The sequence below is a fragment of the Saccostrea cucullata genome, unplaced genomic scaffold (assembly GCF_032062105.1).
Source record: "Saccostrea cucullata isolate Sc308-1 unplaced genomic scaffold, CSIRO_AGI_Scuc_v1 ctg8389, whole genome shotgun sequence".
Lineage (NCBI taxonomy): Eukaryota > Metazoa > Mollusca > Bivalvia > Ostreida > Ostreidae > Saccostrea > Saccostrea cuccullata.
Genome location: NW_026926810.1, coordinates 3427 through 27808, shown reverse-complemented (window position 1 = coordinate 27808; position 24382 = coordinate 3427). Strand labels below are relative to the sequence as shown.

The 24382-nt window shown below is 32.2% G+C and overlaps 2 pseudogenes; one reads left to right on the top strand and one right to left on the bottom strand.

Annotated features, from left to right (window-relative positions):
* Positions 1-2010: 2010 nt before the first annotated feature.
* Positions 2011-15440, bottom strand: LOC134272709 (HORMA domain-containing protein 1-like; annotated as a pseudogene).
* Positions 15441-16824: 1384 nt separating this feature from the next.
* On the top strand, positions 16825-22101 carry LOC134272710 (ropporin-1-like protein; annotated as a pseudogene).
* The last annotated feature ends 2281 nt before the right edge of the window (positions 22102-24382 follow it).

The window sequence follows — 24382 nt, the reverse complement described above, 5'->3', positions numbered from 1 at the left end:
AATCTTTCCCGGGCTATCTAGACCCCTTATACTACTCATGTACTCCTCAAGTATCTAAATCAAGTACTGACCTCAAAAACATCTATACAGTAAAACTCGTTTAGTACAAACACGGATATTACGAATTTACGGATATAGTGAAATCATCTTGGATCCCCAGCTATATAAATTTAATGAATTTCTTATATGGTTATAACGAATTACGGATATAGCGAAGTAATTTCATAGATCTCAGTGACTTCATTATAACCGAGTTTTGCTGTAATTGTATATTCAGAGGACAATTGAATTATCCTAATCAGAGGCTATATAAAAAATAAAATTTACTTTTTAACAACATTTTTTATTGATTGTATAGTACCACAAAATAATCAACAATAAAAACAATTTCAGACCACTCTGTTATCTAGACAGTGTATGATCTAACAACAAATAAAACTAAAATCAACAAAGTACTCACACTTGCAAGTATAACAGAGAAAAAAAGGAATATACAACACAATAATAATTCTTGAGACAAGCATAAAATCCTCACTTTTCAATAATTTCAAGATTTCCATAGCAAAACTTTCAAACAAAAAATACAACACATTACAACAATAACAAAGTTAAAATTGTTTGAATCATCATTATTGTACATGTATTATTCCAAATATTTTATATCATGAGCAATCAGATATTTTAAACTTCTTGTAAACGAAGGGAAAAAAAGACAATATGGCCAAACTGAAAAGCATCTGTTAATCAATACACTGAAACATTGATCATTCTGGGTTGTGATCAGTGCTTAAGAAGATAAATATCCATTATAAACATTAACCAAGACAATTAAGTTTTAGTCAAAGTTCCCTATACAAGGTATTATAGACAGCTTTACAAATGCAAAATTTAAAGTCAGTCAGCTAATACTTTCCTACATGTATTGACTACCAATTCCCTACTAAGTTACATGTACTCATATATGAAATTCATGGAAGATAATTATCAAGTCATGCTTTTCATTTGGACAGATAATGATTTAATTTTGGCAAATTGCAATTGGGTGGAGAACAACTCCAACCAACCCTAAACCCTAAATTCAACAATAGCTGTTACATGATATTGCATACAAAAGCCCAAATTCTGAAGTTAGAAGAATTTTAATTAATAGAATTGAATGTTATCTTCAAAATTATTTGCCTGTAGCAAAAGTTTATTTCCATGTACAATGGCCTAAAATTCATAGTTTGTGTCCTCTTTTGCCCAGAGATATTGAAAACATTCTCTCAATTTACTTAAGGTTAAGTATAAATTTATTACCTAAATGACAAAAATGGGGATTTATTTGCTGAGGGAGGTTGATGAACTGAATTCACATAAAATTCATAGACTGAAAACCTACTAGACTTTGCACTATAATCTGACAAGTAAGTCAAAAATTTAAGAAATGATTCAAGTTTCATAAATTCTAAAATATATACATTCAATTTTCAGGACTTTATCTCTGTTGACATGTTTTAATGCTGGTACAGTCTCTCATCAAACCATGATGGCCTTCGAAACATCACTTGCTTTCTTCTTACTTCTAGGATAGTCTTCATCAACTGTCACACCCCACTGTCAGCAATCTCAAACTCAGAATTCTGAAAATATATATACGTTAAGTTTGTCAACATAAAATTTGACAGACAGTTGAAAAAAACATATAGCAACTGCCTTTCTAGTGATGTTTGTAGTTTGATATCATAGGCAAATTATCCATTTTTCAGTATTTTCTGAATATTGGATGTTCATTTTTAAAATATCATTATCTTGAAGTCCAGTTCTTTTCCTCATTTGACATTGAGCATGCTACTAAATATCTGAGCCTTGAAAGGCTATTCATATTAAGAATTATAACTGTTATATTTTCTGAGATTTTAAAACCTATATCATAAATGGAAAATTTTGAATCAATTTTGTTCACTAACACAGTGAAACTGAAAAGTACATGTATTTGTATCACAGATAATTTACCAAAGTTCATCATACCTCATATATCTTTCTATATGCCTCTTTTCTTGGCCTTTTCTCTGAATCTGCTGAGAATCTTTGTCGTCATCAGGTTTCTTTTGCAGTAGACGAGGACTTTGTCTAACCTACATTATTCATTGCATCAGAATTTAAATCACATTCTATAAATAAGTTTTAAATCAGATCAGATTACTTTTGTGAAAAAAATAATAAAGTTAAAATCTATTTCATAAAGAACATGTCTTCATTATTTCATTAATTTAGTTTAATAGTAATTTTCGATTGATGGAGGTGGTATAAGGAAGCCTTCTGGCTTTTATAGTTTTAAAAAATTGCAATTTGATGAAAATACATGTATATGTATTACCTCTGATATTGGTCCCAGTTTCTTTTTCCTTCGCTTTTTCTGTTCTCCTAGCTCCATATCTTCAGTCATGTCAGTAATTTTCTCTATGTGCTTTTTTCAACAATGGAAAAAAAATTAAATTGTTGGTAATTTATTCTGTTCCCATACCATCAGAACAATTTAGTAATTAAGGTACACAATCAGATATTATTTAAACCAGTTTTAACGTACTAAAACATTTGATTATTTGTAGCTTTGAAAATTACCTGTCAGAAGTTGAGCCAGACCGCACAATTATGTGATGTACAGTGAACTACACATGGACAGATTTTACTACCAGTAATTATAGAACATAACTGTCTCAAATTCATATATATGAACTGATTTATTTTCCTTAAAAAACAAAATTTGACAAATTCAAATTCCCAAGCATATAAATGAAACCATAGTATCTCCCACATTTAATGATCATGCAGACTTTATATGTGTATATTTAGAATTAGAATTGTGATCTCCCTTTTTGCTTTGATAGCCACGGCAAAATTTAAAAGGATCAATGGCCAATTAAAAGTTAAGAACAACTGAAGGTCTATGAGATTGATTCACCTCAAATATTTCTGTATACAATCACTAACAAACCTGATACATATAAGTAATTATGTCAGGTCATTCACATGGAAGGTGGAAGTCAAGAAAAAATAAGGATAAGTCCCACACTCAATAAATATTTTGGTAGTGTGCATCCTTAGATGCAATATCTGTGCAAGTTTGGTCTCGGTAGGATTTCAAGTCATTTGGGATTGGACTTGCTCCCCAAAACATTTTACTGTTCAATCACTCAGAAAATTTAGTCAGATTCAGTAGAAATTAAGATTAGGCATCCAAACTGGTAGTATGAAAACCTAAATGCATCATCTGTGAAAGTGTTTAGAGGCAGGGCTTATAGCTTTGTGGGACTGAACCTCTTAAAAAAAGCGGAGGCTTATCCATACAATGTAAATTCAGGGACATCAACAACAGTTGGAAACATGGGATAATTTATGCATAACAGACTTCACCTGTTATGCAAATTATCTTACCTTTCCAACTATCATTCACGCCCTGGAATATCCAAAAATTGGACAGTGATTCCTAAATACACATAAGCTTACTCAACTCCTGAGGTAAACTGAAAAACTGTTCTTCCTTTTTTTCTTACTTACCTTTTCAGTTGACTCAACATCTTGTGTCTCTTCCATCTAAAATACAGAACAGAAGTCAGAATCTAAAAGTTCCGATTGAAATACTTTACTTCATGAGAGCTTACCCTATCAAATTTGAATTTTCAAACCACGTGGGTTTTTTTTACAAGCATATACCTTATTTCCTTCATTGCTGATGACAGTCTTATTAATAAGGTACTTTTCAACTCCCTCATTCATTATTTTCTCATTGTCTACCATTTTTCCCAGCCTAAAAAAAATATGCATATTATACTATATGTATGCAAGTCTTTCAATATCATTCATTACATCAGTAAAATGTACTTTGTAAACTTCAATTTACTGTAGAAGTACTTTTTTCCGCGTGCTATTATTTTACGCTATGTACGCGGTCACAAATTTTCCGCGGAAATTTGTCCAAGCGTACTTTATATTAATGTAAGGCATATAGTAACAGTTTAAGAAATCCGCGTAATTTTCTACCCGCGGATTAAACAGAAATTGTGATTCCGCGGAATTATGACCCCGCGGAAAAAAGTACGTCTACAGTACTTAATAATATCTCACTTTTTGCCCTTCCCAGAATTTTTCACATATCCTTCTTTTTCCATTCTGTCAATGAGTCCATGAGCAATATTCACTTCTACTCCCAGCCTCTTGGCCAGACTCGGTGCCACAACTCTGCTGGACTCAGTAGCTGCCATCAGAGCTCTTCTGTACAGACATGTTGTCTAAAATAAAAAGGTGCATGAGTGGGCTACGACAAAACTTTTTACAAACACGGATATTGTGAATTCACAAATATAGCGAAATTATTTTGGATTCCCAACTATATAAATTTAACAAATTCCTTATACAGATAATTATAACAAATTACGGATATAGCAAAGTAATTTCGAAGATCCCAGTGACTTTGTCATAACCGAGTTTTACTGTATCATTCTGCCCAAAGAACAGGGTAACAAAGTACTTCCTGAACTTTTTTGCTGAATCACAGAATACTTTAAGAAATTAAATAGAAGGGATGGGAAGCCCTGAGCATCCTAGGCATTATGTTAGGCTGCTTTGGTACCTCAATATAAGGATGATCAATACTAAATAAATATAGTATTAAATAGAAAGTGTAATAAGTTGTTCCCACTATGCATTTACTCTCTACCTGCATGTTTAATTTATATGAATGTGTGTAGCAATTATAGGGTAATAAATATTCAAATTATTGTTGCTGGTGCATAAAACCTGTTTAAAATTCTAATCATAATCCAATTTATATCTGTGAACTATGCTCTGCTCATGCCCACTGAGTATTGGTCCTTGAAGCTATTATTGCCAAACTGCATTATGATTGACTTCATTTCCATTTTTCCCATTAGATCAAAAGTTAAGTTTTGAATTAACAGAATCGCCATATTTATGGCTAAAAAACCATCCTATTTCTCAAATTAAATGAATCACACATACAAACATGGATACCAACTCTATCACTTTAGTTTAAATAATAGGATCAACCAGTGATTTATTCAGAAGAAATCGCAATTCAATGGTATTAAAGCAATTCCACAATTGACTTTCATCACTGAAATACCTCTGTAAATAACATATTATAATTATTTGATAGAAGTAATCACCTGAATAGCTATAGGGCTCAGCTTGTACAGATAGGGATCTGTTGGCTGCTTTATAGGATCATCTTTCTGTGAAAACAAAATAAGATTAAGTATCTCATTTTTTCCCATTAATTACAGTACCCGGTATATTGCCATATTACAAGTCATGCTTTTTATGTCATTATATGGCTAAATTAATTGTCAGAGTTTAAATGTCATTTCATACTAACATCAGCACAGACATCACACACATGGTGCTCTGGGGCCTCATATTCCTCCTTGATACAGAAGCACAACCCATGTTGCCAGTACTTACAGATTGCACACAACACCATCAGACCATCATCCTACAATTTACAATGGTATGTTACAAAATCTGTTACAATACCAAAGACAATCTTCACATTCCTGGTATTCAAAGTATGACTGACCTCATTACAACCACATGGACATCGGACCCCAAATTCCTCCTCTGTTTCTGTCATCTGACTCATTTCAGAGCCAAGCATTTCAACTGCTTTACCATCAGAACCTACAAAACATGAATATCATAAAATAGCTACAAGTATTTCCAAATAAAGAGAATCAAGAAAACCATCAGCTCAGAATTCTATCTCTCATTGGCTCACTTATCACTATAATTAGCCCCCAAAATAGTGCCTTTGTTTGAATTTATCAAAATTAGATTTTACTTTGTTTGTCCAATGCAGAAAGAGGAAAAATGAAAAATCTACAACAGAGATTATAATCTACTGTTTAAAATTTAAAAATCAATTATTTTCACTTCAAAGTACTAAGGAAAAATTCATTCTCATGGCTTCCATAAGCATCAAATTAAACAGTTTGATGTTTTATGGCATCTATTTTCTTTTCTGGTCAGATGTGTTAAAGATTTCAAGAAGTATACAGATGAAAGATCTTCGACATCAGCCAAGACATATAGGTGTCTAAATTTCAGTAGGTCAGCATCTAAACAATGTCTTCTACCTGGAATTTCAGGACTCTCTGTTGGGACCACTGGAGTTGGTTGTGATTCATCTTTCTTTATCTTCTCATCTTTTTTAGTGTCCTTGAAAGAAATAGATAAAAATGTTTACATGTATTATGACAAAGGTTTGTATTTATAGTGCATTTCAAGTCTTTTGAGGTTTATTATAACTTTATGTTATTGTACTGCAGTGATTCATTTTGCCCTGCGTATTGCGTAATTTACGCAATAAATTCATTAAATACCCATTGGTTTTTGTCCAGTGCGTCCTGAATACGCATAAGTGATTACCCCCATAAAATAGAATCGAAGTTTCCAGTTTCTATTTTTATCGTTCATTCTGTTTTTCGGAAGAACTGCAACACGTTTTGGTTTTAGCATACTTCATTTTTCTACTATAAATCATTTAAACATAAGGCTTAAAGTATAAGATACGGTAAAATTACATTTTAATTGTTTAATATGTCGTAATTAACACGTGCTCAGCCGCTAACACAGTATACGAAAGCTGGTCATAAACCGTCCCGATTTTAACAAAGAAAATATCAATAATCAAAGCAAATTATAAGGACAGAAAAAATCAGTGCTCTAACTGTAAAAGCATTGCTTTGGATTTGGTAGACAATAAAATTGCCTGGAGGGGTGTTGGGAGATAATTATCAAGTGACCAGCGCACATGTTTAAAACATTGGCTTCCTTTCATTGGTACATAGAGAGGGTGTTTATGTTGCAGTGAATTTTCACTGAGTTATTTACAACCTAAAATATTTTTTTATTTATTGTATTTCATTAAAAAAAGACATAGCTTTGTCTGATTATTACGGAAGGAGTGCACGTCTAAAAATAACATCGGTAATGGCAGCCTACATGGAGAGTCGGGGAGACAATAAACATGTAGCTCAAATTAATTTTAACTTGCTTTTTCATGTCATTATAGTATCAAAAGGTTATGAAAATGACATTTTTAACAAGCATACTTTCCAACAATAAATTCCGAAGTTTATATTAAAATATGGCGATAAACAAAAGAAATTACACATGTCTCTATAGGTAATACTACGGTATGTACGTATGATAGCCATGTTTCACCGGAAAGAAAAACATATGAAAATCCCATTTTCATGTAAAGAACGCGCTCCTTTCTTACAGAAATTTATTTTAGGAAAAAAGTGCGTATTATATTCCGCCAAATACGGTAACTGAAGAAAAAAAACTTGGCTTGATATCACATTCATAGTTGTTAAAATTCTGACCCATTGATTTTGAGTTCTGACCCATTGCTTTCTGACAGAGGGGTACACTGTACCCATTCAATCATTTTTCGAAATGAATCACTGGTACTGTGAAATCACAAATTTTCGTGAGGGTCTAATTTTTCATGTTCTTGAGGTATGGAGAGACCCACAAATTATGACCACCACAAAATGTAAAATTTCATATATATAACTACTTAACATTTCCCACCATGAAATAAAATCTCCAATAAGCATTACCTCAATCCTCAAAAATTTTGACCCCATGAAAATATGTAATTTTACAATATATGTAAATTGTATCACATGATATTAACATCTAACCTACATATAAATGTTATTGATCATTGCTGCAATTATCATGTTATTGAGAAAGAACTAGTGAACTCTTGAGGCAACTGCATTCATTCATTGAGAAGTAAATTAACATTGTCCACTACATCTTTATCTTTTTGCTCAAGAATCTAAAGACAAAACTGATGGTCATCTGAGATCAAGCTCAATACATTGTTTGAAGTCTACTTTACATACAGTGTGAACTTCAGCCTCTGTCTTCATCTCAGCTGTCTCCTCCTCCTTGACGTCAAACATTGCTTCATTTGTCTTCACCCTCATCTTAATTCTGTAAAAGAAATAAAAGAAACCACATTTGAAAAGCATCTGCATAGAGAAATTAATATTATTGAACATTACTGGTAAACAACTTAAACTTTGTACAGTAAAACTCAGATAGAGCAAAGTCATAGGGACCTAATAAAGGTACAAATTTACTTCACTATATCCATAATGTTACACATCCAGAAGTATATATGCTGAATTTTTAATGTAGATTTTCCCCTTAAAGTTTCACTAATAGCTATGTTTAATTCAAATGCACTTATTATTATAAACAGGTATTGTTAGTATGAACTTAAACTGTGTCTATAATCTTAGACTTCATCATTCTGCATTAACAAAACTATTTCCACTCTCAGTGGGAAATGAATAAAACAAGAGGCCCCTGGACCACTCTATTTCTTTCACATGTTGTACATTTCTTTTAAAATAATGAACAGGTGAAAAAAGTCTTTTGATAGCCATGCACGGACTTATTTTTGTAGTTTAAGCAAAAGAAACTGGTTCATGGGGATTATATTTGGAAGAAGTGTTGAGTTGATACAAAATTTGAAAATTTTTCATTTCATAAAGGATATGACTTCATAGATCTCTTCATGCCATAAATGAAACCCACATGAAAATTGTTGATTTAACGGCTATCTCGCAATGCATTTTGAATCACTGTAATGTACATTTAAATTAAATATTGACTGATGCAAAGCCTGAAATATCTACAGATTTTGATCTACTCTGTGAAAGGAAGCTTCTATACAAGTTGTCTTTCCTGGTTCTTTGGTTAAAATTATCTTTTTTTAAAGACACCAGCTTATTTTCACAATTTTCAACAAATATTACGAGAGAGTGCCTGGCAATCTTTCAACTATAAAATTTGAATTAGCTTTATCCAAGCTCTAAGTACCTATTGTTGAAAATGCAAGTATATAAAAATGTTTAAAACAATCGCCAGACAAATTTCCATCAGAAAAGCTCACTTGATTGAGCCTTTGGCTCAGATGAAATGAATTAACATAATTTGTTCTAAAATAAACAAAAATCAGCAAACTTATAATATCAACAGATAAACATACCTGTGGTAAGGCTAGTAAAATAGGCAACATGCATAATAAAGTATATTTAAGCCATTACTATTAGTATTTCAATTATATTTACAAGTAAAATTAACAATGAAACTTGCTTTTACACCTTCTTTACATGGCAGAAAATTCAGTGCATTAGAATATGCTGTACTGTTTTCTATTTGTCAATGATTCTACATCCTTTTTAACAACCTTTAAAACTTTTACAAAAAGAGAAATCTTACAGTTGCAACATCTCCAACATTGATGGTCACTGGTTCCTCTTCATATTTGAAATCTGTGCAGGTGGATGGCTTAAATCCAGGGGGTTCATATTCTGGAGGGGTAACTAGAAAATTAGAATGACAAATTAAAGATCAGCTAAAAAAGATATGTATTTAATAGTCTGACAAATAGACTTCTTCAAGCACTTGCCCACTGACAACTGCATGGTTGAAATATTCCTTGCTGCTTTGGATATTGCTTAAAGTTAATAAATCTCCCTACAGTAGGTACGTAAAATATGTAAAGTTGTATCACAACCTTACACCATGATTTGTAAAGCATTGTTTTTATTAAATTTTTTTTCATACTGTGTATGCTTAGATGCTTTTGTGGTTCTTTCACTATTATAGCGCATATCAAAAATTAATTTGCCCCTTCTAGAATTCACTCCAGGGTGTCAGGCAACAGAATTTGTCAGCCCCTCCTTTATAACAATCCATGTAATACTGTTAATCAACTTTTATTCCTGATAAGAAATATCTGCGAGTTTTGTGACCTTCTTTAAGTCAAGAATATTTACTCACAACAATTGAAACATATATTTCCTTCTTCTCTGTAGAAAATATTTCCTCAGTAGCAAAAATTAATCGTCCCAGATTGATTTCAAACTGATAAATTGCGAATAATAGTTCATTTACTGTATACAAATGTCACAAAATATAATTTATATGTCCAGATAAAGCTTACCATCATCATAATAAAGCAACTTCATGGTCAGCATAGTGTCCTCTGGAATGGCATTCATTGTCTGTGTTAAAACAACAATTGTGCGAAGGAGGCGAATTGTGGCTTTCTTGATTTCACTCGCAGTGTTGGCACTTGATATCTTTTGGTTATTTCTAAATAAATTTCATTAATAAAATTTTATCAAATACGAGTATGTGTATTTAACAGTTATATCTATATAGATCATTAACGTACTTTCATTCTATAGAACATAGATCCCTTCAATGCTGTTACATGTATTAAAAGCAAAAAAATATATTTTTTAAGTTAAATATAAATTGTAATTAACCCACAAACTGAAAATGTAATGTAATAGAATTTTTTTCAAACTTAAAAAGTTTTGGGTTTTTGAAGGAAAGCCTTGCAGGTTAGTATTTTGAAACACTCATCATAGTGACTGGGGAAATGAGATGAAAATCATAATAGTTATGAAGGGGTTGTGCCCACATAATAGGGCTAAGCATCTTGAGTACATACTTCTGTCAAAGATAGACACTTTCCATTTTAACAAAAACTGATTCCAAATAAGAATGCTTATAAGCTTCTGCAATTTTTCTTTTACCTTTAACGTGGAAATCATTTCTTATCCTCCCCCCCCCCAAAAAAAAAGAAAACTAAAACAGTGTCTAAATCTTGTTTATCCAAAAAAAAAATAAATACATTCTTAAAAATCATTTTCAAAAAGTTTGCATCTCAAACTTTTCAGATCTGTATGTCTTGAACAGGAAAAAAAAATCCACCTGGTTCCTTACCTGTAGATATCTACTCCTGTCTCGTCTGCATAGCTGAACTTGAATGTATACGATTCAATCAAGGTCTACAAAAAAGGTACATACATGTAGCATCACCAAATGATTGATCTAATAAGGTTGAATTAAATATTCAAGAAGTTATGCAGTCTTTCATGAATATTATCCCACTTTCATCATATGAAACAATATGAGGGTTGTCCCAAAGTCGTAGACAATGTTAATAATTTTTTGAACATGCAACCAATACTAACCAAATTTTGCATAGACATAATATAAACAATGATCTTTAAAATTGTTGATTTTTAAATTTACATCTTTCATTTTGATGATATTAGGACGATTTAAATGGAGGTCGATTAGGTCTGTCGGCGCATAGACAAAATTTGGAATAATTTACGCATATACGAGAGACAGCCCTATTACATTTGCTTTGATTTCTTTAGTACTATGTAAAACATTGAACTCAAATTTTAATCAGTGAAACCAGAATCAAAATCTCAATAACATGTCAAAACGTCATATAAATAGCATTGAAAACAGACCATTGGTGTCATGATTCTCAAAGTGTTGTTGGAATTGAGTTTGATAAAAATGACGTCGTCAAACGCGAAACTGGCGCATTGATCTATCATAAATATATTTAAATAAGGTTTGTATACATCAAAGACAGGAAAAAAAAGTACAGAAGTGACATTACACACTAGATTTTAATAGGGAAGTTATATTTAAATGGCAGATTCAATGGGAGTTTTTCCTCCATACTGAAATTAGTTACAGCATGTAAGAAGAAGAGTACTGTTTGTAAAGGTACACAGACAATTGGGAACAATCTTGGCCACGAACGACGTCAAACAATATGTATTCTCTGCTTCCTACAGTGTATTGCGATCTTTAGACTAAATTTCAACTAAAATTTGAATTTGCTTGTAAAAAACAACAAAACACCGGAAAGTAGTGAATTTAAATAAGTCTCTAAGTCAAGAGTAATCTTTCTCTTTGAAAAATATTATTGAATGTTAACATACCCGTGTGAAGGAGACAAAAAGATCATGACGTTATGAGACGTAAATTACGCTTGCTTTCGTCCGCCGATGTACACTTACATGCTTTATTTCTTTATTTCTTTATTTTTTCATAATATTCTTATTAAATGTGATATTATCATGAAATTTGAAATACATGGTCATAAAATGTTACTTTTTGTTATGACAAGAAAAAAATTAATGCATCAAAGAGAAATAAACTGTTTCCCTGTCTACAAATTTTTGGGGACTACCCATGTATGTAAAAATAAAGAAGTAAATGTATTACATGTATTATTTTTGAACTGAATTTTTACAATTTCATTGGTTCAAACATATGAAACAACTGTCATATTTTAATTTGATGGACACCTCTGGAAGGCGAGCACTTTTATCTAGTAATATAGATGACATCTAACCATTTTAATTTTTTTTTTTTTTTCAGAAATTATTTATTTCTATCCAAGTGACTGAGAAAATAAATCATTTATACATAATAGGTTTGTTATTGACTATTTACAGAAATATATCAGGTTTCTTCATCTGATTGATCAATCATATATTTCTGTAAACAGTCAGCAACCTTCAAAGTAATATTATATAATAAAGAATGCTTAAATGAATATAAAGAAATGTTACACAGGTTTATATATATTTGTAACAGGAAGGGAGAAAATGTATGGCTGGACCAGGAATCAAACCCGGGAACCCTGCATCACTGGTCAGGTGCACTACAAACTGAGCTACCCAGGCCAATATCAACGACCCAAGCCATTACATTTCTCCCTCCTTAAATTGTCTTCAAGGGCGAAGACACAACCCAAGTTCTTATTAACCCCTGGCAGGTCTTTCACCTGCAATTCCAGTGGTGGTCAATGGCACCAAATCTGTGACAGGAAGGGAGAAAATGTTTGGCTGGTCCAGTAATTGAACCTACACCCCTGCATCTCTAGTCAGGTGCTTTACCAACTGAGCTACCCAAGCTGATATCCACGACCCAAACCATTACCCGGTACATATATTATATAGAATACTTAAATGGTCAACTTACCTCAGGGTTTTCTGGATCACGGTAGAGCTGAAATGTAGAACCATACTTCTTTTTAAAAATGATCACGCATTGTCAAATAACAATATAAACTTTTTTTTCTTTCAGAAACACTTCATTTGAAATAAAGATATGAGACTTTGAGTAAAAACAACCCGTCTTTCAAAATGCTATGTGAAGTACAATGTATATCCTTAAACTGAAGACTTTGTTGCAAAATAAAACCAATTGTATCTGAATTTCAGCAAATGAATTCCGAATTTTTAGCCCATTGATGACTTAATACTGGGTCCAAATTAACTGTCATCTGTAGCATCATTGTGATCTAGGATACTGAAAACAGCTTATATTATGGGATTTTTATGCTTATATAGAGAGCAATGGAGCTTTCAGGAATTCAGAAAATAAGTGATATTAATTGTTACATACCCCTAGGATAAGTATTCTGAGCTGAAATTTAAAAAATACATAATAACAAAAAAATCTTCCAACATTCTTCTTATAGTACTATTAAATTTATATTAAAGACATTTTGTATGTAGTATAAATTTATTTCTGCTATGGTATGCAGTCACAAATTTTGAAATTTGTCCAAGCTTAAGTAAAGCACATTTTAATCATACAATCACAATACACATGCAGTGTTCTGATACAATATTTCCATACTTACATATTTCTTGTCCAAGGCATCAAAGCATCCTTTCATATACTGTATGAATTTACACACTCCTGGACAAGCACTGTCATCTCTCAAAGTTTTCAAATGTAGGTCTATAGGATGAAAATTATAAATGCAGTCATTGGACTTGAATTGGAATGAAATTATAGGTATATGGTATTAAAAGCAATAAAATGCTTTCTTTGATTGTTAGTACAGGAATTTAAGTTCCGTTGCAGAAAAAATACTTAACATGTACACAATTATATAATAATTAATAAGAATTAAAATTGTATCATTGATTTTAAATTTGTATTATTGTATAAAGACTTAAGTTTCTTCATTGATGGGAGAGCCAGTATGTGCTAGTGAAATCTATACAGGTGGTTGCTTAACAGCATTAAAGTAATGTTTTACGTGATCTGATAGAAAAATGATAAAGTATGAAAAACATTACACTGTTGTTCTTATTTTCCAATTCTTTCAAATTTATGATACCTAACCATAAATATCCACTTAAATTAAAATTTGTACAGCATTTTATCAAATCTTGTAAGGAATTAATCTGTACCTTCAATTCTCATTATTTCAAATGCATGTCTAAACAAGGCTCTTAGGTAAGCAATGTTTGAAACTGCCACAGCCAAAGTTTCTTCACAAACAATATAGACTTCTGTTCTGTCACAGTTTCATTTGCAAAAATCCCTGTCAACTAAAATCAAAATTAATCAAGGTTAACATATATATACCTGTGAACAAGTGTAAACAATTTTGTTGAAATAATAATGATCAAAATGTCATTAAAGCATGCCAAAAATAGCAGTTTGAATTTAAAATAAAGTTATCTCAAACCTTATATCAAACTTTACAGACAACCACAACAGACAGAAAACATGATACTGAATACAGGGGAAATTTTGCCCTTTTACCCTACCTTCATTTGGGCGAATTTAAGGATAAACCCTCTGCTCACTCATATAAAATGTTGCTGGAACCTTAATGATTTTCCAAAAGAAATATATTTTATAAGTAAAATACAAACAATTATAGCACAGCCTGCAGTGCAAAATTGGACAAAAAAGACATAACAACTTGATAAAGGAATAATAGACATTTATGTCAAAAAGAGTTATCTCTCTTATCAGAGTATCGATGAACCTTAAAACGGGGCGAATTAAAAAAACAGTATAATTTCTTAAACAAAACTATGACTGGGCGAATTTAAAACAGAGCAAAATTGTTTGCAAGAGTGAAAAGGCGAAAATAAGACAAGGCGAAAATAACCCTGTATACAGTATTTTAAATTAAGCAGTTTTAAAAATTCACATAATCAACATGATCAATTACACTTTAAATTTCTGAGTTTTAAACCATTTTCCTTGAATGCATGATGAATGGTCTGTTCTCTCAAAATCAATGCAATAGTATATTAAAACGGGAAACATTTACACTGCTGCATACATTATACATGTAAATATTCAATGTCATTTCTTGAAAATCTTACATCTTTAGTTTTTTCTCTTTTGGCACTGTGTAGTTGCCATTTCTCCGAGTGTCTGAAATTAAAAAAAAAATAATTGTAATTTTAGCAACAGTTCAAGTTTTTGTACCTATAGTGTTTCTAAAAAATATTCAGGATTTGTTGTCAGCACTGTTTACATTCCTGATCTTAACAGAATAATAAAATTGCACATTCAAATTCAAAACATGTCCCTGCATGGTCAACTGTATTTCTGAGAAATCACTTAAGTTGGTAGATGTATGCTTTACATTCATATTTTTTTCTATGTATGCTTTGAGATATATAGATTATAAATATTGCAGCCATTCCAATCAGCATAAAGAACAGATTACTGTGACTGTCTTGTATCTGCACTGGTTGTGACATGTTTTGATGAAGTACATGAACATCACAAAATGGCATAAAATGTACAAAAGGTGAATTCTGTGTACCTTTTCCAGCATTTTGTTAAGTTTGTTTCATTTTTTCACAAGTTTATAACAAAATTCATAGGCATTTTGTTTATCAAATGATTAACTTTATTTTTGTTTATAGAGTGCATTAAAATTACTCATCAATGCATTTTTTTTGTAAATGCACGACTTTCCTACCCCTTCTTAACCATTCATCCTGGAGTAAGTTTTTAATTTGCTTATGAAACGAAACTGTTCTGAATTCAATGGTTGATTTTTTTTCAATATGTGCAAAACGGCCTATTGGAATCAAAGTTTTGAAAGTCTGCAGGCTATGCTAGCTAGTAACTGACTGGTAATAATTCAGCATGGTTAAAACTATTAAATCATAATGATACTAATTTAAATTAAGGCCTCAATGCATGTACATTTCACAATGAGTAAGACTGAAACGGTTAATACTGTTAACCACAATTCACCAAAGTTTTTTTTCTTGGTTTGATACAGGGTGCTACAATTTCCACTTCTGTCTTTAGGTTCGGTTTATTTTTCAGTCTGGATTGTTATTCAGACAGATTTAGCATAGGCAAAAACAATGTTACTCTGCATAATCAAGTACTAAAAACGGTAAAGTTAAACGCAAACTTTTGAGGACTGATAGTTTGAAAAATATCTAATTTATACTTTTGAGGACTGATAGTTTGCAAAATAATCTTCAATAGTCAAAACATTCTAATCAATTTCCTCTTGTCAATCAGCATGTAAAATGTAAAGTGACTAAATTTAGCAAATGAAAATAAACACAAAATGTATCGCAACTGGAAAGAACCGTAATGTCTACTAAAAAAATTATATGAAATGTGTTGTACTAGGAAGGATGCAAAGCATTTCATTCCAATTAGAAATCCATCGGCATGTGATCATTATGTTACTAGGCTTACATTTTGAGCCACCTTTTCTGAAAATAGGAATCCATCTACCACAGTACAGATAGATCTACATGCCACAAGTTTGAGACCACGTCTATATCATACAAAAAGCATGTGAAAACTGCTCTGAAATTCAAGCTATTTAGAACTTGCTTGTTTATAACGCAATCTTTAGACGGTTAGTGGAAGAGATGCTGGATATGAAAAACAATGTTACTTGAACATACATGTACATTTGATTTCATCAGTATTTTTAAAGAAACTGAAAGAGCCCAGCATTTGACAGAAGAACTGTCCATACCTTATAAACACTTGCACCTTCGTATGTACTACTTCTTTAAATCTGTAAATCGGTTTTTTCTTTTCAGTTTCTTGTCAGCAGACGACCACAACGCGGTGTTGACCAACAAATTGTCACGTGATCCTCACTTTTAAGCGCTTTAATGACGAAGATTTACCATGCGCATGTCGTTGCTATCAACAACATAACCTACTTCCGGTTGCAACTGTATTTTTGAAAAAAAATTGACTGAAGCTGTGATTTTCCTTTATCAAACATAAAGTGAGTATTTAAACGTAACGTTTTGATTTTCATGATATATTGATCCGCAAATGAATTTTTTCTCTTTATTTATGATTATGTAGAGTGGCAAAAAGTTAGAAAAATCGTATTGATCAGTGATTGAATCTCACAAGATTTTTGTTGCTGTTGATACCACTGTCATTTCTCTGCTGAATGTTGATTTGGCTAAGACATTGTTTGATACATTTTTGCTTCAAGTTGGTCGTCTTACTTGTCTTCTTGAATGCATCCCTCTTTACAAAATCAATGTTTATCTGAAGTATCCAAAACATTCTTTGAATGAAGCACAAGGGATTAATTTGCTTATAATTTTTATTTAAGAACGAAAATGAATGAATTTAAAATGAATTGATAAGTGGTTATATCATAATACAGATTGACAATTAAGCTTGTGTCCTTATCATGCTTATTATGACTTACTTTTATCTCTTGACTTTCTCTTAGATTAATTAGAGTGCATATATGTCTAAATAATTTGGATCTCTGACCAGATAGGATGTCTTTTTAAACTGTCTGAAAGTATATAATTATACATTTACCATTGATGTTTTATTTTCAGACTATAAAATGCCTACCAATCCAGCAGCCTACTACTGCTCACAGCAAATAAACATCCCACCGTCATTACCTGATATTCTGAAACAGTTCACAAAAGCGGCAATTCGCACTCAACCAAAAGATGTCTTGGCATGGTCTGCTGCGTAAGTTATTTCAGTATCAACATCTATATATATGGATACCTATTTGAAAATTAACATTATGAATGAAGAGATTTTTTAACATATTTTATAGCTATTTCAAAGACATGGCAAAGGGAGAGACACCCCCTGTGAAAGAGAGACTTGAAATGCCCGTGGCCACACAGAAAACTGATACAGGTCTTACCCCAGGTCTTTTGAGGGTGCTAAATAAACAGGTATGGAACAATTCAGAAGGAAAATATATACAACATGTACAAAGTTAATGTCTTTACTCTCTAGTTAAGATTTCATTTTCTTCCATATCCTTGGTATCCATGTGTTAATAGTGTTCTTGATTATTAATTTCTGAGCTCATTCCATGAAATTTCAGATGCATCTGTCAGATTCTTGAACATGTATTGTATCATTTTAATATGTTTGGCCTTGTAATTCAAACAGTAAATTGATAATTTATGTTAAAGTTAATCTTGAGCACAACAAATTAATGCCTTTACTGTCTAGCAAAATAAATTACTCCTTTCCATAATTCCACCCCTCCTAATCATGATTTAATTCCAATTTAATTATATAGGTGGAACATTTTTTGAGACTCCAAGGTTGGCCATTTGTATTCATTTACCACATATGAAATGTTTTTTCTTCAAAAACTTATCACAGAAAAGAACTTGAAGTGTTCACAGATTGTTTTCACTGATAAATGCCTGTGTTTAACTCATGTCCTGAAACATTCTTGGAAACAATTAAGAGGACACAATCACACAATGTCATTAAAGAAAACAAGTGTTTGAAAACTAACAATCACAGAATGACATATCAACAAAGATATTTATTATGGAATTGAACTATGATTATTTTTTCAATGTACATATATACTTAAGAATCATGTTATAAATCTGAAAGGAAAAAAAAACTTGTGAAACAACATAGATTCACATTATATTATAAAAATCTAACCAATTTTCTTTCAAGTTGACAGAATTTACAGTCATATCATTGTATAAATAAACTGCATAGGATATGGTAATGTTTCTGTAAATATCAAATTTAACCAATTTTGTTGATATCTGCAGCTTGGTCCAAAGAAGACAGTATCATTAAGCTTAATTGGGAAAAAGTGGGCAGATTTAGCTCTCCCCAAAGAACAATTTGACGACCTGGTCAGGATAGGGAGTTTTGGGGGAGAGGTTGAATGGAATAAATTTTTTGCCCTCTGTGCTTCAGCACTAGGAGAGGTAAGAATACCTAAGTGACAAGTTTGGTTTAGGAATTGTCTTGTACTTACTTTTATAGCTAGAGTGTGTTAATCAAGGTGTGGCCTAGCTAGTTCATTACTTGAAGTTCTCTCTATATAAAATGTTGACTCATTTAAAAAAAATATTTTACTGATGATAGGCATTTTATGTAAAACTAAAGAATCTTTAGATTAATTCAATTATGTTTAAAAAGTCACAGTATTTAATTCTTGGAACAAATAATATACATGATTATAACTGAACTAGATTTACAATTTAACTCAGGGACAATAATTCCTTAAAAAATGTTTTCAATCATTAACCTTTCATTTTTAGAACATTACAGATGCCATGAAGACAATCTGTGAGATTTTAACAGCAGATCCCGGGGTGGACCCTCTAGAATCCCCTTCCCATTATTTAAGGATCTCTACACCTACCTAGCACAGATTGATGGAGAAATTACACAGCAACAAATTAATGAAGTCTGTAATTACCTCAAATATCATGTGTAAGTATTACATGTATTTATGCATCATACATGTGGGGGTGTATATATATTCCAGGGATTAGTATGTAGATTGAATATTATACAAATGTAGCCTTTTGTTGATGTCATTACCTAGATTTATAGACCTTGGAGAAAGGCATATCCACCGAGCACAAAGTGCGAGGTCTATGTGTTTTTTTAAGTTCTATATATCTAGGGATTGAACTGAATCAAAAGGTTATGTTCGTTTTATTATTTTTCTTATCAGTCAATAAGAAATGTCTTAAAATTCATGATTCTAAAACTCAATACTTTCTCACATTACTATAAAAGGTGTTGTTATGCCATATGCATTATGATGTCACAGTTAGAAATAGCAGCTGCATTACTCTGTATTAAGGTATTAGATGTGTAATAGGCCACTTCTGGTAAAAATACCGAGGTGTTTGACATCGGCAGTTCTCGGAACATCTATCTTCGTAAACAAAAATGGCGCGTCGTCAAGACGGCCTTGGACGCTATCATAAAACATACACCAAACTAACGGATTATAACTAATCATAGGAAAGAATTGATATGATATTAAATAGAAAACACCTTACTATAATTTGGTTTGACAAAATATGCAGTCAAAACGATGTTATCTTCATATACACACTACAAGGGTTTTTCCAACTTCTAAAAATAGCACCGATTTCGAAAAAACAAACGAAGTAACTTTAAATTGTAATTTTTGATTCTCTTAATATCAGGTAACAGTTTGAGAGAATAATGTATGTTGCAATATCAATAGCATGGGCGTGTATTGTGGAATCTGCAATTAATCGACAGATGTTGCATACATACATGTATCACCCCACATAATGTAATATGCTGGAAATGTGCAAACCTGTGGCTGTGCTAAATGATTCTCAGGATTTGTGAAATATCAATGATTTCTAGAAAAAAAATTTACAAAATAGACTTAAAATATCTAGATATTCATGCAACATACAATAAAGTCACTTACAATTATCCATGTTATCATATGTGAAATATCTGAGATGGTCAAAATAGATCGATCAGTAAAAAAAAATGTAATTATATGTTTAGAACTTTAACAAAAAAATAATATCAGTTATGAGAACAAATAATTTATTCTGGGTAAAGTGAGGGTGAATTTTATGTGTGTGGGTTTTTTTTTTTGCATGAGTTTAGCCGCGTCGGAAAGGGGGGGTATTTAACATATTTATTTATACATATTTTATTAATTTAAATCTGAGGCACAATATTGTTTTTAAAACCCTTTGATCAGTGTTTCGCGATCGGTCAATATATTTTAGCCTTCATTGTAAAGTAAATATAAACTATGAAGAACTTTATACACAAGGGAACTGCAAAAATGTAGGTTATTTTGTAAAACCTTGTCTAGGTCAAGGTCATGTGAGAAGAGCTCAATTTTCTGAACAAATGAATCTAAAGTGAATAGAGTTGAGTATGACAATCATCTTTTGTTTATATATGCTCAAGCTCATTAGTTATTATTCAACCTACCCTATACCATTAACAAAAAAATAATGGCTTACATTTTTAGGGGGTACATCACTCTGATGTAGAATATAGATAAATATTGTGGATAGAATAATTCTTTTTTTGGATATTATCACAAATACATGTCACATAAAATTTACAATGTTTTCTTATTGATCATACCTACCATATTTTTCTTTGGCAGAAAATTATAAACGATTTTATAACAATAATTGCTAAAATTATCACTGAAAGAGACAAATTCTCTCATTACAAGTATTCATATATCATATCTGATGAATTTGAACTAAAAAAAATTGATTGTCTACAATCCTAGGGCTTATTGTTACAGCTGAATACATGAAACATTAAACTGTTCTCTGGCTAACTCGAAAAATTACATCTCTACCCTTTGTCCATAAAAGGTGCACCACTGGCGAGAGGGTACAGTTACATAATAGACATAAAAAATATGTATGGACAAAATTGCATGAAACTAAGGAAAATATTGCCGAAAGTGTTGTTCATTATAACTATGCTTAATTTGGTCATATCAAGGTCATGGCTATTACACCCCTAATACCTTAACGTGGCATACAGTGTTTTTCATAACCATCTTTGGTCCTTTCATGTGTCCTTTCATCTGTCTTTCCATCACACTTTGCATTTATGTTGAGGTTTCAAAGAAACTTAATGAATCTTCGTAGAAAGCTTTGTTATATATACTCTGTACAGCTGTAAAGAATTTTAGTACAGAAATTTAAGGAAGAAAAATTTTAAAAGCTGTGACTTCATTTTTTAAAAAAAATTTTTTGTTTCTATGAATTTGAACTTTTAATTAATTATATTTCTTTTTTAGGGACAAACAAGATGGATATGTCCAACCTCGTAATTTCCTTGGAGCTGAGTGTCCGAAGTTATCTAATCATTGAGGTTCTTGTGATATATATCTAATGACTACTTTTTCTTCATCATTATTGATACTAAACCATCTGAGAATGCATTCAAAGTTGAAAGAAACAATCTTAAAAATTCTATGTTCAGAAATTACAGACACACCATCTTGATTTCAAAACTGATGGAATGTTCTGTTTTGTTGAGGGGGAACAATTAAACTCTTTTTTTATCTTATAGAGTATATTTAAAGGATTGTACATATGTTGTTGTATATGCAATAAAATTTAAATTCGGTTAATATTGTTAATTCTGCACTGCTCTTGTTCCACACTACAAAGTTACATTAACCAAAAATTATTTGTAGCATCTTCATCTTTTATTTGCAAACCCCAAAGCAACAATGGAAAATGTGTAATGGGATCTTGGATATCAGCCTGGGTCTTAGTTGGTAGAGCACCTGTCTAAAGATGCAGGGTTCCCAGATTTGATTACTGGTCCAACCATTTTGTTTTCCCTTTTTAGCTCACCTGAGCCGAAGGCTCAAGTGAGCTTTTCTGATAAAATTTGTCAGTTGTCTGTCGTCGTTGTCGTTGTTGTCGTCGTTGTCATAAACTTTTCACATTTTCATCTTCTTCTCAAGAACCACTGGGCCAATTTCAACCAAACTTGGCACAAAGTATCCTTGGGTAAAGGGGAATCAAGTTTGTTCAAATGAAGGGCCATGCCCCCTTCCAAGGAGAGATAATTTTGAATTTGTGAAAAATTTATGGCATTTTTAAAAAATCTTCTTCTCCAGAACCGCTGGGCCAGGAAAGATGAAACCCTTGGCATCCTCAGGTAGTGTAGATTCAAGTTTGTTAAAACATGACCCCCGGGGCAAGGGGGGGGCCAAATGGCCGACCCAAGTTTTACATAGGAATATATAGGAAAAATCTTTAAAAATCTTCTTCTCCAGTACCACTGGGCCAGGAAAGATGAAACTCATGTGGAATCATCCTCAGGTAGTGTGGATTCAAGTTTGTTCAAATCATGACCCCCGGGGCAAGGGTGGGGCCAAAATGGCCAACCCAAGTTTTACATAGGAATATATAGGAAAAATCTTTAAAAATCTTATTCTCCAGAACCACTGGGCCAGGAAAGATGAAACTCATGTGGAATCATCCTCAGGTAGAGCAGATTTAAGTTTGTTAAATTGACCCCCCGGGGCAAAGGTGGGGCCAAAATGGCCGACCCAAGTTTTACATAGGAATATATAGGAAAAATCTTTAAAAATCTTCTTCTCCAGAACCACTGGACCAGGAAAGATGAAACTCATGTGGAATCATCCTCAGGTAGTGTAGATTCAAGTTTGTTCAAATATGCCCCCGGGGCAAGGGTGGGGCCAAAATGGCCGACCCTAGTTTTACATAGGAATATATAAGAAAAATCTTTAAAAATCTTCTTCTCAAGAACCACTAGGACAGGAAAGATGAAACTCATGTGGAATCATCCTCAGGTAGTGTAGATTCAAGTTTGTTCAAATCATGACCCCCGGGGCTAGGATGGGGCCAAAATCCCACCCAAGTTTTCTGGGAAATATGGGAAAAAATCTTTAAAAATCTTCTTCTCAAGAACCACTGGGCCAGGAAAGATGAAACTCACGTAGAATCATCCTCAGGTAGTGTAGATTCAAGTTTTTTCAAATCATGCCCCCAGGGGTTAGGTTGGGGCCAAAATGGCCACCCAAGTTTTACATAGGGATATATAGGGAAACCTTTTAAAATCTTCTTTTCAAGTACTTCAAAGCTATGATTTGTGATATTTATATGGAATCACCTCAGGTAGTGTAGATTCTAGTTTGTTCAAATGATGAACGCCTGGAGGGGGGTGTGGAGTAAATTCAAGCCTGATGTGCTCAGGTGAGCGCTGTGGCCCCTGGGCCTCTTGTTTATACCTGTCTGCAAGTTGAGGCATTTGATATTTTCAGAGTTGTGTTGTTTCTTCTTCCATATGGGTAAATTCAAATGAATAAATTGTTCTTAGGAAACCAAAATCTTCTTAACCCCCTCAATGATATAGTTCAACTAAATATTCATCTAGTAAATGTATATGAATTTTAATGTACCCACTGTGTCTGCCAAGTATAGACATAAAGAAAGTAACAAGGGGCAGAAAAAAACCCATAGTTCGATACGTTCTAGTAATGTAGTACAAACATAATTTTTAATGTATAATATTATAAGACAATATGGGTGACAGCAGTGTAATGGAAAGTTAACTGAAATATCTCACAGGCACTTGGGGGCTGGGCCCCCTTTTCCCTTTCTCTTCCTTTTAAATCTGGGGTCGACAAACCTTTTTGTATTTTGGTAGTCTACTAAGCATTACTTGGATAGATAATGTAACCTTTTGTCTCTATAAGCCGTTTTTAAATATATCGTTTTAGACTGATACATAAAAGAAAGCTTTTTTTTTGTACATATATAGCGAAAATGCAAAAATGATATACTAGTATTTAAAAACTTATAAAGACAAAAGGGTAACTTATCCCAAACCAAATATCACTTAGACTACCAAAAAAAAAAATAGGGTTGAC